A 12,460-nucleotide genomic window follows, 5' to 3' on the forward strand; every position below is an offset into this window, starting at 1 on the left:
TTTCAAGATTGTTGGCTCTGTCTACTCCGCAAGGGATATAGACGTGACTCTGATCATATGTATATGTATGAATTTATGAATATATATAGCTATGTTATAGATATATCTCTTAGGCAGTTATAAATCTTAAATTAGACAAGTACATTTTTTTAATAAAGGCTTTTCCATATTTTTTTCAGGTAAGTTCATCTGTCACTTCTACATGTCCAAATATAAGCAGGTAAGAAATAACATTCATGATAAGCGTATAAATAAAACTTGCTAGTGGTCATTTGTGGTTGTATATATAGTGTAGACCTCCCTTAAACCCATAACCTGATCTGAGAAAGGGATAAACACTATATTATCATTTCTTACTCGACAATGAGACAAAAGCAGTTATTATTTCGTTTTCGTAGGAACATTATGGTTGAAAATTTGTTTTAATTGGAGATTTATTGTTTAAACCATACATGATGAAAAATTTTGATTGATATGTTTAATTAAAAGGTAAAATGTTTTACTTACGTATCCCAGTTGCACCCTCCACAATCAAAAATTTCCTCCACCATCAGTTTTAAATCTTTAATGATGTCGAGCTAGGTTTTCCATTTTGGGAATTTCTTATGTCTTACTTATAGTAGGTATATATTAGGCCTTATTTAAACCTAAATTTGATTGGAAAATCATTTTTTAAACAACATCCTACTTATTTTTGCGCATTCGTACAACAGGGCCGGTTATTCATCCTCCAATATTCTCCTTTTAGCTCACATTGCATTATCTTGACAATCCGCAAATCTGCATTTAAAGCGAGCCTTCACGCCACAGACTAGCGAGAGAACGGAAGACGTTTCATGTCATGTTAATTCTTGCATTAGGTATATTCGATAAGATTCGTCGAACCGAGATTTGATTCGATCGATTTGAACAGTCTCAATTAAAAAGATAGATTATGGCGATCTATAATAATAAACAAATGTTCGAACTTTCTTAATCGAATTACATTTTCTATCAACCAAATTTACATAAAGTTCACTTAATTTATTTCTCCTTAATCTCACTTTCAACACTAGTATGTATTTTATCGATACTATAGGTGTATTTATATTTTACACATTATTTCGAGTTTCCAATAATTTTTCTTCTATACTATCAATATTTTATGATTAAACCGCCAGATTTTTATGCAAATAGCGTATGTGCAGATGGAATGTCCATCACTCGCCCATGCACTACCTATGGTTTGTTTTCGCCCTAATTTGAATGATTAATACACGTCTTATCAAACTTTGTGCGAGTAATATTTTTGTAATATCGCGGAGAATTGATGGGCGTTCGTATGGAAAATTCTTTTAAAATAAAACAGTAAGTTATGTAGGTAATATCTAATTTAGGTCAGATATATTAGTACACAATCTTTAGGTTTTTCCGGTAGGTAAGATAGTTCCATTTTTTTTTAATTTAAATATCAGTCTGCTATAATTTCTACATAGAAAAAGAGGACAGTAGTTAATAGTTGCAGTTCTATAAAAATCAATTCCTTATCGCCATTACAATGAGTAAGTACTTTACACATCTCTTATTTGAAGGTATTAGAATCGTGATAATATGTTCTAATACATAATGGCAAAAATTAAATCTTAGAACAATCTACGTTTTTCTCAATCACATCTAAAAATTGAAACCAACGTTGCCGTCCTGTTGTATAATCAACGCTTTTCTCGCGAATTTATTGATTCCCGATCCTTCCCCGAGGAAGCCGGGATGGTAGCAGCCTCCTACAGCGCATTCATAATCGTATTGACACGCCACACACTCCAAACCAAAAAATACCTTAAGACCAACAATATAAAGTTGATTATACAATATGAAGCTCCGAGGATCAGAATCGTGCGTTACCATACCATCCACGAGACATTAAGCGTCATATAAATTACATTAACATATAAATAAAGTATTTCTGTTGTGTCCGGTCGCAGGCTCGCTTTAAGGTTTAACCGCGACATTTTTGTTCTCCTTTTTAGATAAATCCTCTTTCTTAACGACCGTAAGCAAATACACGCTATCGCTATACACATACGTTTATTGACTGTTCGAACTCATAAATAATTCTGATGGTAACACAAAATTAATTTCGTTATGAAACGACGTACCTACGCATATCGGGATAAATTATTTCTTTGGGGTTGTTACATTAACATGTATAAGTCGTAAACGTTAATTCCCTTATAGATATTTTACGTTGTCATATTTCTTAGGGAAAGTATATAAAAGTGGATTTTGTTCTGATACAAAAAATATCGTAAATTTTTCGTTTCAGTGAAAATATAGGGATATCCTGTCTTAGTCTTGAAATTTGGAATGTAAGTAGGTACATTTCAAATTTCAGCTTCCTGCAACCATTCGTTTTAGTTTGTTATATGATTGTATGTGTATCATTACGCCATATGGCTGAATGGGACCTTTCAGTCATTTAGAGACTGTAGACTCTATCTACCCCTGAGTTTTACCCCGACAGAAATAAAGACTATACATTGCATCCCAATATTTATAAAGATACAAGGTTTATAACAACAGGTTTAATGTTAACCATTTTCGTTAACCAAATATAATTCAGTCCTGTTTATACTAAGAAAGAAAAGTTACGAAACACTTCTCAGGAAGGAATCGTAAACCGGGATGGACCGGGAACGTTTCCAGAATAAATGGGACCAACGGAGATAGCGCCGGGACAGATAAAGGGGACGGTTTGTAAGACGTAATTATTTCAGGGGAAATCTCCGACATTCTACTTTGGGCAACTAAATTCTGATCTGTTTTGTTAATCGCAAATTTATTTTTCCTTTCCGTTAAAGTTAAGTTTATCTGTATGAAGTTGAAATAATATATATAAATTGAATCTTTCATCATACTTTTTACATACATCGTTTACATAACTCTTGTAACCTTCTTAAAGATGCTACTTACTCTCCTAGCAACGCCATACGTGGATAACCTAATCGAAATCTATACATTTGATTTGACACTTATTCGTTTTCCTTGATAAGCATATTTTATCACATTCAGACATGTCAATAGATTCATTGATTATATGGTATCGATAACAATATATTTAGTTAAAGTATATACCTAAGTACCTACTTTAAAGATGTTGGTAAGGAAAATTCCCTATCAACGATAACAATGTGAAGGCTCTAAATGAAATTGGCAATAAACAAAAGAATCGTTGCGTCATCTCGTAACAATATCGTTTTCAAATAAATGCAGCATTGTATAGCATTCTATACAATACTGGCAAAAATAATATTGCTTCCTGGAATCAAATTGACAATATTCAACTACGACACGTGTACCCCCCTCCACCCACCAAATTTATTCCCATAGGTATGACGTTCAATCATTGGGTTTTTCATTTTCCTCGCGATCATTCGTGTAGATGTATACCTATATAGGTATAAGGCGAGGCAAATTTTGCCTCGTGAATACTAAGATGGGAAGAAAAATTACATCTGATACATATCTTGTTGAATCGAGATCGGCTTTGGGGTAGTACGTAGATGAATGTACGCGGTTAGTCCCCTCTTGTCCGACAGGAAACTGGCATGCTGACATATTAATTTAATGCCTCTAAGATTTGTAAAAAAACTGAAGCTCTATCTATCCCAATTAACATAAATATTTTATTAAGCCTTTTTATTAAACAATCTTAAATTTAGAAAACCTTATAATTATCTAATATAGTTAAAGTCAGAAAAATATATCGACAGTAATTTAATATTTGAGGGTTAAGTAGTTTTTACAGTACCCAATACAGGATCGTAGTAATATGAAGATCTCGCGATCCTCTCCAGAGAGGTGTGAATGCAATCAGATAAAGTGATTGACCAAAGGAAGTTTTAGACATGAGATAAGCAACTGAGCATTGTCACTTTATATGGAAGTCACCTAATTAAAGAGGCAGTAGACTTAGATTAACTCCGATTAATCGTTCAATACTCAAATCTTTTGACAACAAATTTCATCAGTTCATCTTTTTTCCATAATCTTGTCATACATTGCAATCCCTCGAGCTCCATATATCTAATTCCGCGGCCGAAATTCAACAAAGAACCCTTCCTTATAGGTAGTCATTACATCAAGATGAAGTATAGACGAAAAAATTGCCTAGCCGAAGAACAAATCAAAAATATATGCACCCTTCCTTATACGTGACAGGAGTTTCAAGAGACGATTTACATGAACATCGCACGTCGCGTGCCACGATTTTTTATTTAAATCGGACTATTTAGATATGCTACAACATTTTTCTGTTCGTCTATTACAAAGTAAATAGTGAAATTCGGTTGTGTATGAATCCTAATTCGAAAGGACAATGGCGAATTTTTATTAAGTTTCACTCTATAAAAAAAGGGTTTGTACTTGAGTTTGAACCTCATTACAGTATCTTATACTATACAATTATCTCGCGTTTCGCTGAACCGATTTTAATGCGGTTTTCAGGAATGTGTTTGTTATACTTAGAGAAAGATTTAGATATTTAACCGGCTTCAAAAAAGAAAGATATCGGTTAGAAGCTGTTTAGAAAAGTTATTGTATAGTTTTTCTGAATTCCACCGAGAACCGCTTACCGGTCACCCAGGTACTACTATTGAACGAGCAATATTTGTACCCGCGTTCTCAAAAACGTATCTAAAGATTTCGTTGAAGTTTGAAATATAGGTGCGGGGTAAAAGTTTGGATTTATCTAGATCCCATGTATGGGCAAATTAGTATATTCTATATTTTCACCCTTTTTTACCCAAAATAACTTTTTCCGTTCAAGATGGTTGCTAGGCAACGATAATCATGTTTTATTGTGATGATATTTAAAACCATGAGTCACTGACATGATTAATTACTGAGGTATTCCTAGTTTGAAACAGTTGAAAAAAATCTGAGCGATCGGTTTCAAGTTCAGTTTCAGATGTTCGATACCTAGTTTAATTTTTCGTTTTTACATTTTTTTAAGGATTTGTCTGGCCTCCACGGAGCACCACTCGGTCAGCTAGGTACTATTGTCGTAAAGGAGGAACTGAAAAAAAGGCTGCGTAATAAATATATCACCAAACCTTTGTAACAAATAAACATTTGGTGCGATCACAAATATCAGAAAGTAGTTCATCCCTTTTCAACCCTCCATTTGTTCGGCAATTAGTTTAAATAATTGGATTAACGATTCTTTGCAAAATCCGTTGAGTTTTTAGTAATAAGGGCACGTGGATATACAATAATAGGATTGTGGCTTACAGGAAAAACTTTCGACTTTTATTTATTACTTATTTATATTTTATTAGGATGTTAAAATGACAAAAATAATCTTTGAATAGTTTTTAAGGCAGGTAGTTTTATATTTACAGAGTTAATAATGAGACTTTCAAATTCTATTGTCTGAGTTTTTTTAGGTACCTAGGTAGAGACTGCATATTTCCACTTGTCATATTCCTTACATACCTCTTTATATATTTCATGTGCCGTGTAGTTAGCGGCACTTTAGAATAGAACAAATCGCCCTCTTTCCTATGGATGTCGTAAAAGGCAACTTAGGGATATGCCAATAAACTTTGGATTCTTCTTTTAAGCGATAGGCTAACCTGTCACTATTTCGTTCTCAATTACGTCATTAAGCCATACCTAGGTATAGCTCGTTGCCTTCCATTCTTTGCGAGACTGTTTGCTCTATCTACCTCGTTAGACGTGATTGTATGTATTTCATGTAATTGTGTGTAAAATAAATTCCATCGAAACCTCATTTTCGTATACGTCTTATTCTAACTACATTTCTCAATTTACCCACATAACTGTCGTATGTGCGAGTATACGGGAGCCCACACTAATGCCCCCCCTGCCCCCTCCCCTTCTGCGGGGAGACATACACCCCCTCATTTTGTTCATAAAGCCTCCTTATCTGCGATTTCGAACCCATTTCATTTGAATGTTTACCGGTAACCTCAGTTTTTTGCCCTTGATTTTTATAATAAAACCATTATTGATATTCTTTTATGACTAATTTGTTTACATTTAGGGTACATTTAGCTCATTGTTGAGTCAAAAGTAATAAATATAAGATGTTTCTCTTCAAAATTCTTTTCTTTCACTGAGTATTTTATGATCAAATCATTAAACACTCAGTGAAAGAAAATGTGAATTCCAGTCAACCTTTTCGAAAACAAATTGCACTGTCTTAAATGTGCCGTGTAGTTTCTAGGATAGGACCATGTCTTTCCCATAGAAAAAAGGCAACTTAGGGATATGCTAATAAACTTGGGATTCTTCTTTTAGGCGATGGCAACTTGTCAATATTTGAATCTCAATTCCATATTTAATCCATACAGCTAAATGTAGCCTTTCAGTCTTTTAGCTCTGTCTACCCATAAGGGATAATAACGTGATTATATGAATGTAAGTACTCACTAATCTATTACTTTTACTACCATATTTTAAAAATCGCAAGTTTTTGTGTGTGTTTTTCTTACTATTTCACACAAAGGTCTACTTAAATTTTTTGGGTGTTATTTATACACACACATACCTACATCAGAGTTACACATAGTATACACGCGCGACCGCGGGCGGACGCTAGCAACCGTATATATTTCCTAATTAAAGCTTTTTCCCGCTGAAGGGGCGTCCTCTCATCCCTTCGCGCCCGCCCTAATGAAGCTTAAGGCGCCGATGAACTGTTTTTCCTGTAATTAAACGCTATCACGCATGCGCCGGCCACGCCCACCCGCGCAGCCTCCCCGCCCTGGCCTTAATTACTACCAAGACATTACCCCTTAATGCCTTTATATAAAACCTTTCGGGGCTGCGAAAGTAATTCGGAGATTGACCAGGCCGTTTTGTTTTCGCTGATGTCGATTTGTAGTGAGTAAATAATGATAATGCCTTATATCAAAGGAAAAGGTGAATGACTTATCTATCTACGTTTAGCAATAATCAATATGTGTAAAATTGGAATAAATACTGTACAGAGTGTCCCGATACGGAATGATACGAATAGTGTGTGTACGTAAAAACGTGTGTGACAAAACAGAATAATACATTATTATTCACTATGAATATTCTTTTTTTTCTATAGTATAAGTATATTTAAGGGCAGCTTATCTAACACCCTATACACGTAGGTACCTACATATATTTTTGATCGGGTCACGCGTTCGAGTAATACCTATCACACCTTTTTATACTCTTAAGCTTTTCTAATATTATAAACAAAATTCGTTTTTATTTTGTTTGCAAGGAATAAATTCATTGAAAAACTACTCAACACAGACATACTAAAACCATCAGAAGTAACATACTCGTAGTCTTTTTGCTAAAATTACCTCGCATTCTACTTTTATAATTCTAAAATCTTAATATATACAAATATGTTTTGAAGTTTTAAAATAATAAAAATTCCGTATTTAACGACATACCTATAAGAAAGTATATCTATGTATAGTACGTATAGGTGTAGGAGTCAAATGCGCTCATTTGTTACTGGGGCTGTACAAATTCGGCGCACGTTCGCTTCTTTCTCATTTTTCACTACATTGGTTTTACGTGTGAATTATTGTTGTGCTCGCTTCCTATGTACTCTGTTTGTTTGCTAAAACGTTTCTCCGAAATTAATGTTGGCTGTTTTCTCTAGTGTGGAAGATTTGGTATCTAGCTGTGGGTGTGCGGTTGTGTTTATTATGTTATATTGGCTCGGTGATTGTTATTTGTTTGTTGGGAATATAAGAGACATAATGTAGTGATTACATGTTCTATCGTTTTGAAAATAGAATTGAAACAAATGACTTAAAAAAAAAAAGAGTTTCTGTAGTTTGATAATCAGTAGTTTTTTTATTTTGATAATAATTCGCCCAATGATTTTTTTTCGTTGACAAGTAAATATTTAAATATTTGAGATTGTCAGATGATTAATTTTTCTGAAGTTCATTTAGAATAAATATACAAAATACTTATCTATACTCATATCATTAAAAATACGGTAGAATTGAGAACCTCCTCTTTTTATGAAGTTAATCTCAAAATCATAGGGAGTAAAATTTTCTTCTCCAAAAGTTACACAACAAATTACAGTCTCATGTACATTTTTACAGGAGCTAACATACCATTTTCCATTTATAAATAGCAAGGCTGTCCAAACTGAATTCAAATTTCATTTTACGCCTCAAGTATCACGTACGGGCATACAGAATAGCGCTCCGACCTTTCAGAACGTCCGCTGTCAAATTTTAATTTCTCGTTCAAATATTTACCGAAGGAAAAAGGATTCCCAGAGGGCCTTGCTCTAATAAGTTTTCCATAAGAGAGCGGGGGGGTGGGGCGGGCGGGGCGGAGGGGGGCGAGGCTCTTATTGTGTTTGCTGAAGCTGGCGCATCCGGGCGCATACCTAACAAGATGGATATGTACTCACCCAACCCCTTTCGGACCGCCCCCTATGTAGAAAATAGTGCACTGAAATTGCATTTTCGAATACTAATTCCGTATGTGCTAACCGTTTCGTTCCGAGTTCTATTGCGACTTCCTTAAAGCTTCGAATAGTTTAAACGTTTGTTAAGGCTTTATGGCATTTTATTGATTCTCCTTAAGTCTATCGTATGTGAAAGTATGACGTTACAAGCACACTGTACAACAAAGCAAAAACCAAAAACTGTTAGATAATTCTGTTAGCATTAAGTCCGCATTGTACTTAAAAATTGTAGATAAATGTTAATAAAAAATAAATAAAAAAAAACCTAACTCTTACGATACAGCTACATAAAATCGTTACACAATATGCGAATTGGGTACATTTGGAAAGTTGATACTCTACAACATCAACAATTCAAACTAATCGCAATAGGTAGTAGTTGAACTCTACGTTGAGTCTTCCAATCTTATCCGACCAGCCCCAGGGGAACAATCTCAATTCTTCCCGAAAGAGAACCTTCGATCGTAAGCCTCTCGGCATAATGCCGGCCTAAATAATATGCATCTAGTTTACGTATTCTTGCAAACTTGTACGCTGTACCGTTCAAATTATGTATTCGCTCTCACAAATTTTGAATTAAAATTCGAAATCGATGGCCGAGTGTGTTTTAGCTTTTATTAAAACTATGCTTCGTTAATTGTACAAACATACATATATATAATCACGTCTATATCCCTTGTGGGGTAGACAGGGCCAACAGTCTTGAAAATACTGATAGACCACGTTCAGCTGTTTGGCTTACTGATGGAAATGAGATTCATATAAAGTGACAGGTTGCAAGCCCGTCGCTTAAAAGAAGAATCCCATGTTTATTAGCCTATTCCTTACTCGCCTTTTATGACATCCATGGAAAAGAGATGGAGTGGTCCTATTCTTTTTTCTATTGGTGCCGGGAAGCACACGGCAAATTTACCCCATTCGTTAATTTTACCCCAAATTAAAAAGTTTTTGCACTATTTAAAGATGCAATGTCTCGCGGAATGACGTTGTAAAGCGGAATTTCTTATTTTCTCACAAATAGATACCAAGAAGGCACACATAGTAGCCGCAGAAAGGCATAAAACAAAAGGACATCTCGATCGAGTCGCATCAACTCACGTGCTAGTGTTGTCACCGCCAAATCTGTCCATATGGCTTTTTCCTCACGATTATTCCTGCCTTTAATGTTTTTATTTAACGCCACCGCGTATTGAGCGGTGTCGGGGTTTCGTCAAGCCCTAATTTATTGCGGGGCGAAGCGTTCGCAGCGCGTGTTTTTGACGCTGCAAAAACAAGGTTCGAGACCACTGACATATTAGATACTAGAATGCTTAAATTCTTAATCAGACACAATTATTTTTTGTTCTCAGCAATCTTAACTTATCGAATCGTTTCTGTGATAATGTCACCAGTCGATAGTTAAATCCAGACTTATTTATTTTGGAAACAACAAAATTAAATTCAATTTAAATGACAGATGAAAAAAGATGTAGAGAAAGATGATATCTACAGATAAGTTTGTGTTGCCGTTTGTATTTTGGGTATTCATTATCTTACAATTTTACAATACCTTAATAAACAAATGTTGAAACTTTAAGTTTAACTCTGCCCGATAATAAGCAAGATGAGGCCTATGGTGTCATAATGTTCGTATCTGTGCAAGTGAAGAAAACAAAAACACTATCCAGCAAATATATTTTAAAGAGATCCGTGGCCGCGGCTGGCCCGCGTGCGATTCGACCGCCCGTTTTTGCCCGCGCGACACTTTAATTGTCGCGTTTTAAGGGTTAAATCCGATGAGAACTTTCCGAAACTTTTTGGTTGGATTTTTACAATGTTTTGTTAATTGTATCACTTTTGAAGAACGATACAATTTTAATGGTTTCACACTTTATAATAACATATTCCAAGGTTTTTTTATTCAACGGTTTGAGAAGGAATGAGAGATACATTTAGGTTTAATGCCCAGATGCATCGAAGTCTTGCTCTCGTAACATTAATATCATAAAACTGACACAAACAAAATTAAATACAAAACGAAGCAGACTACTTCCTAAAAGCGAAAAATAAATAGCGAAAATTGTGTTTCGTTTGTCCCGCCATCATAAAGTGTGTGGAAGGCGACATGTCCTGAAAATTATCCCGGGTCGCCTCTTGGAACATACATTTTTAACGTGTCCACCCCAAGAGGGTGAATAGGGGGAAAATTACAAAAGAAAACAGCCTTAATTTCCAATGTCATCTCCGTGCCGCCTAATCCTCTTATCGTTTTTTATTTCGGCCTTTGAATTTTCATTTATTTTTGTTTGTTTAAGGAAAAGCCTCGCCGAATTACGTTTGACTTTATCGATTTGTATGATTATGCGTATTTTATTTACAATGTAACTTTATTACAGAGCTTATTCAATTACCGATGGTACTTACGGGAATTTTATACAATTGTTTCATGGAATCGGAAAATATAGATACATTATTTTATTTAACTCGTGAAAGATTGTTATTTTTGTGAGCATGGTTCTATCTATTTATAATCAAATGAATCAAAACGGAAGTTTTTGATATATCGGATTACACTGATTTATGATTCAAAAATATTTGAATAAATTAATCCTTACTTTATTTGTATTTTTATTGCCGTCCTTATATTAAAAGTCTTGATTATTTATTTGGAAACACCTAAAGTCAAAACAATAAACAGAAAAACACTAATAAAACGTCTAGTTTTTAAACTACGTCAAAACATAGACATAACACTAACAAGATGCGTTGCTAATCGCAACCCCACCAATACACTTAAAGGTCCAACAGACAAATACTGATGCTTACACATAGCCGTCGCAGTCTTTTTCTTATTGGATGTAGACCAGACAATAGTACGTCAGAGCTGGATGTCGCATTAATCAGAGGTAGTGCAACCATAATTCAATCAATGTGGCCATCGGCCGGCGTATAGTTGTGTGGAATGACCAATGTGATAGATGTAAATTGGCGGTTCGACGTGGATGTGGTAGTTATGTGATCAGGATGGCGGTGTTTGTCAATATAAATAATCAGTAACTCAGGAATTCATGGATCCATGAGGTTAAAGGGATTGATCTGTCGATCATAACGATGAGGTTGTTAGATATACATAGGTATGAGTACTTGTATAAAATCAGTCCTATTTCTCCTCAGAGTAGGCAGAGACTTCATTATGCAACTTGCATGTTTCACTTCATGTAAGCTCATCGTCTCATGGCACTATTGACCTGACCTCATTAGATTGTAAAAAGCCTATTAAAAGTATTTTAAATATCGGATAATAATTCTAGCTATATTTCGATTTTCTTGATATATTTGATCAATTATATTTATTTACTGTCATTTCATGTACTTCTTTTCATTCTCATCAAAACTTTTCAAGTACTCAGCTTAAACTGTTTTCGAGATTATATTTATCTCTGTACTATATCAATTTTTAGACTTAAGCGTTATAGCAAAAGCCGCGTCCATTCACAAATTCTCGATCCATGTTATGCAGCAGCATCGCGTCTTTCATATTTTACATAGAATGCGGTGCACTGTCGAAGCGACCGAGCGCTCAGTCTCAATCACTCACTGCGCTCAGACCGAGCATTTGCAAATTAAAGAAGTCCAGATTATATCAGCAGTTTTCGACGGCCGCGACCTGACTAACACTGAGTAATAGTCGCCATTTAAAAGAGATATTCGTCTATTTGTGATCAGCTTAGGTTATTGGATTACGATTAGGTACGAGTGCGAGGCGGTGGTAAAGTTTCCGGGAATTTCTATAAAATGCTCGATGTATAGATAAAGTTTAAATTGCTTAACAACTTAAGTAGAGTAATCTACTTATATGAGAGGATTTAACAAAATATTATTTAAAAATATAATTATACAAAATTAATTTAGTACCCTAAAACGAAACTACTTTTTAAGCTAAACAACATACACAATTTATTGAAAAAATAGCTTTTTTAAAACTGTAATGTAATG

The sequence above is a fragment of the Amyelois transitella genome, chromosome 11, assembly GCF_032362555.1.
Source record: "Amyelois transitella isolate CPQ chromosome 11, ilAmyTran1.1, whole genome shotgun sequence".
Classification (NCBI taxonomy): Eukaryota; Metazoa; Arthropoda; class Insecta; order Lepidoptera; family Pyralidae; genus Amyelois; species Amyelois transitella.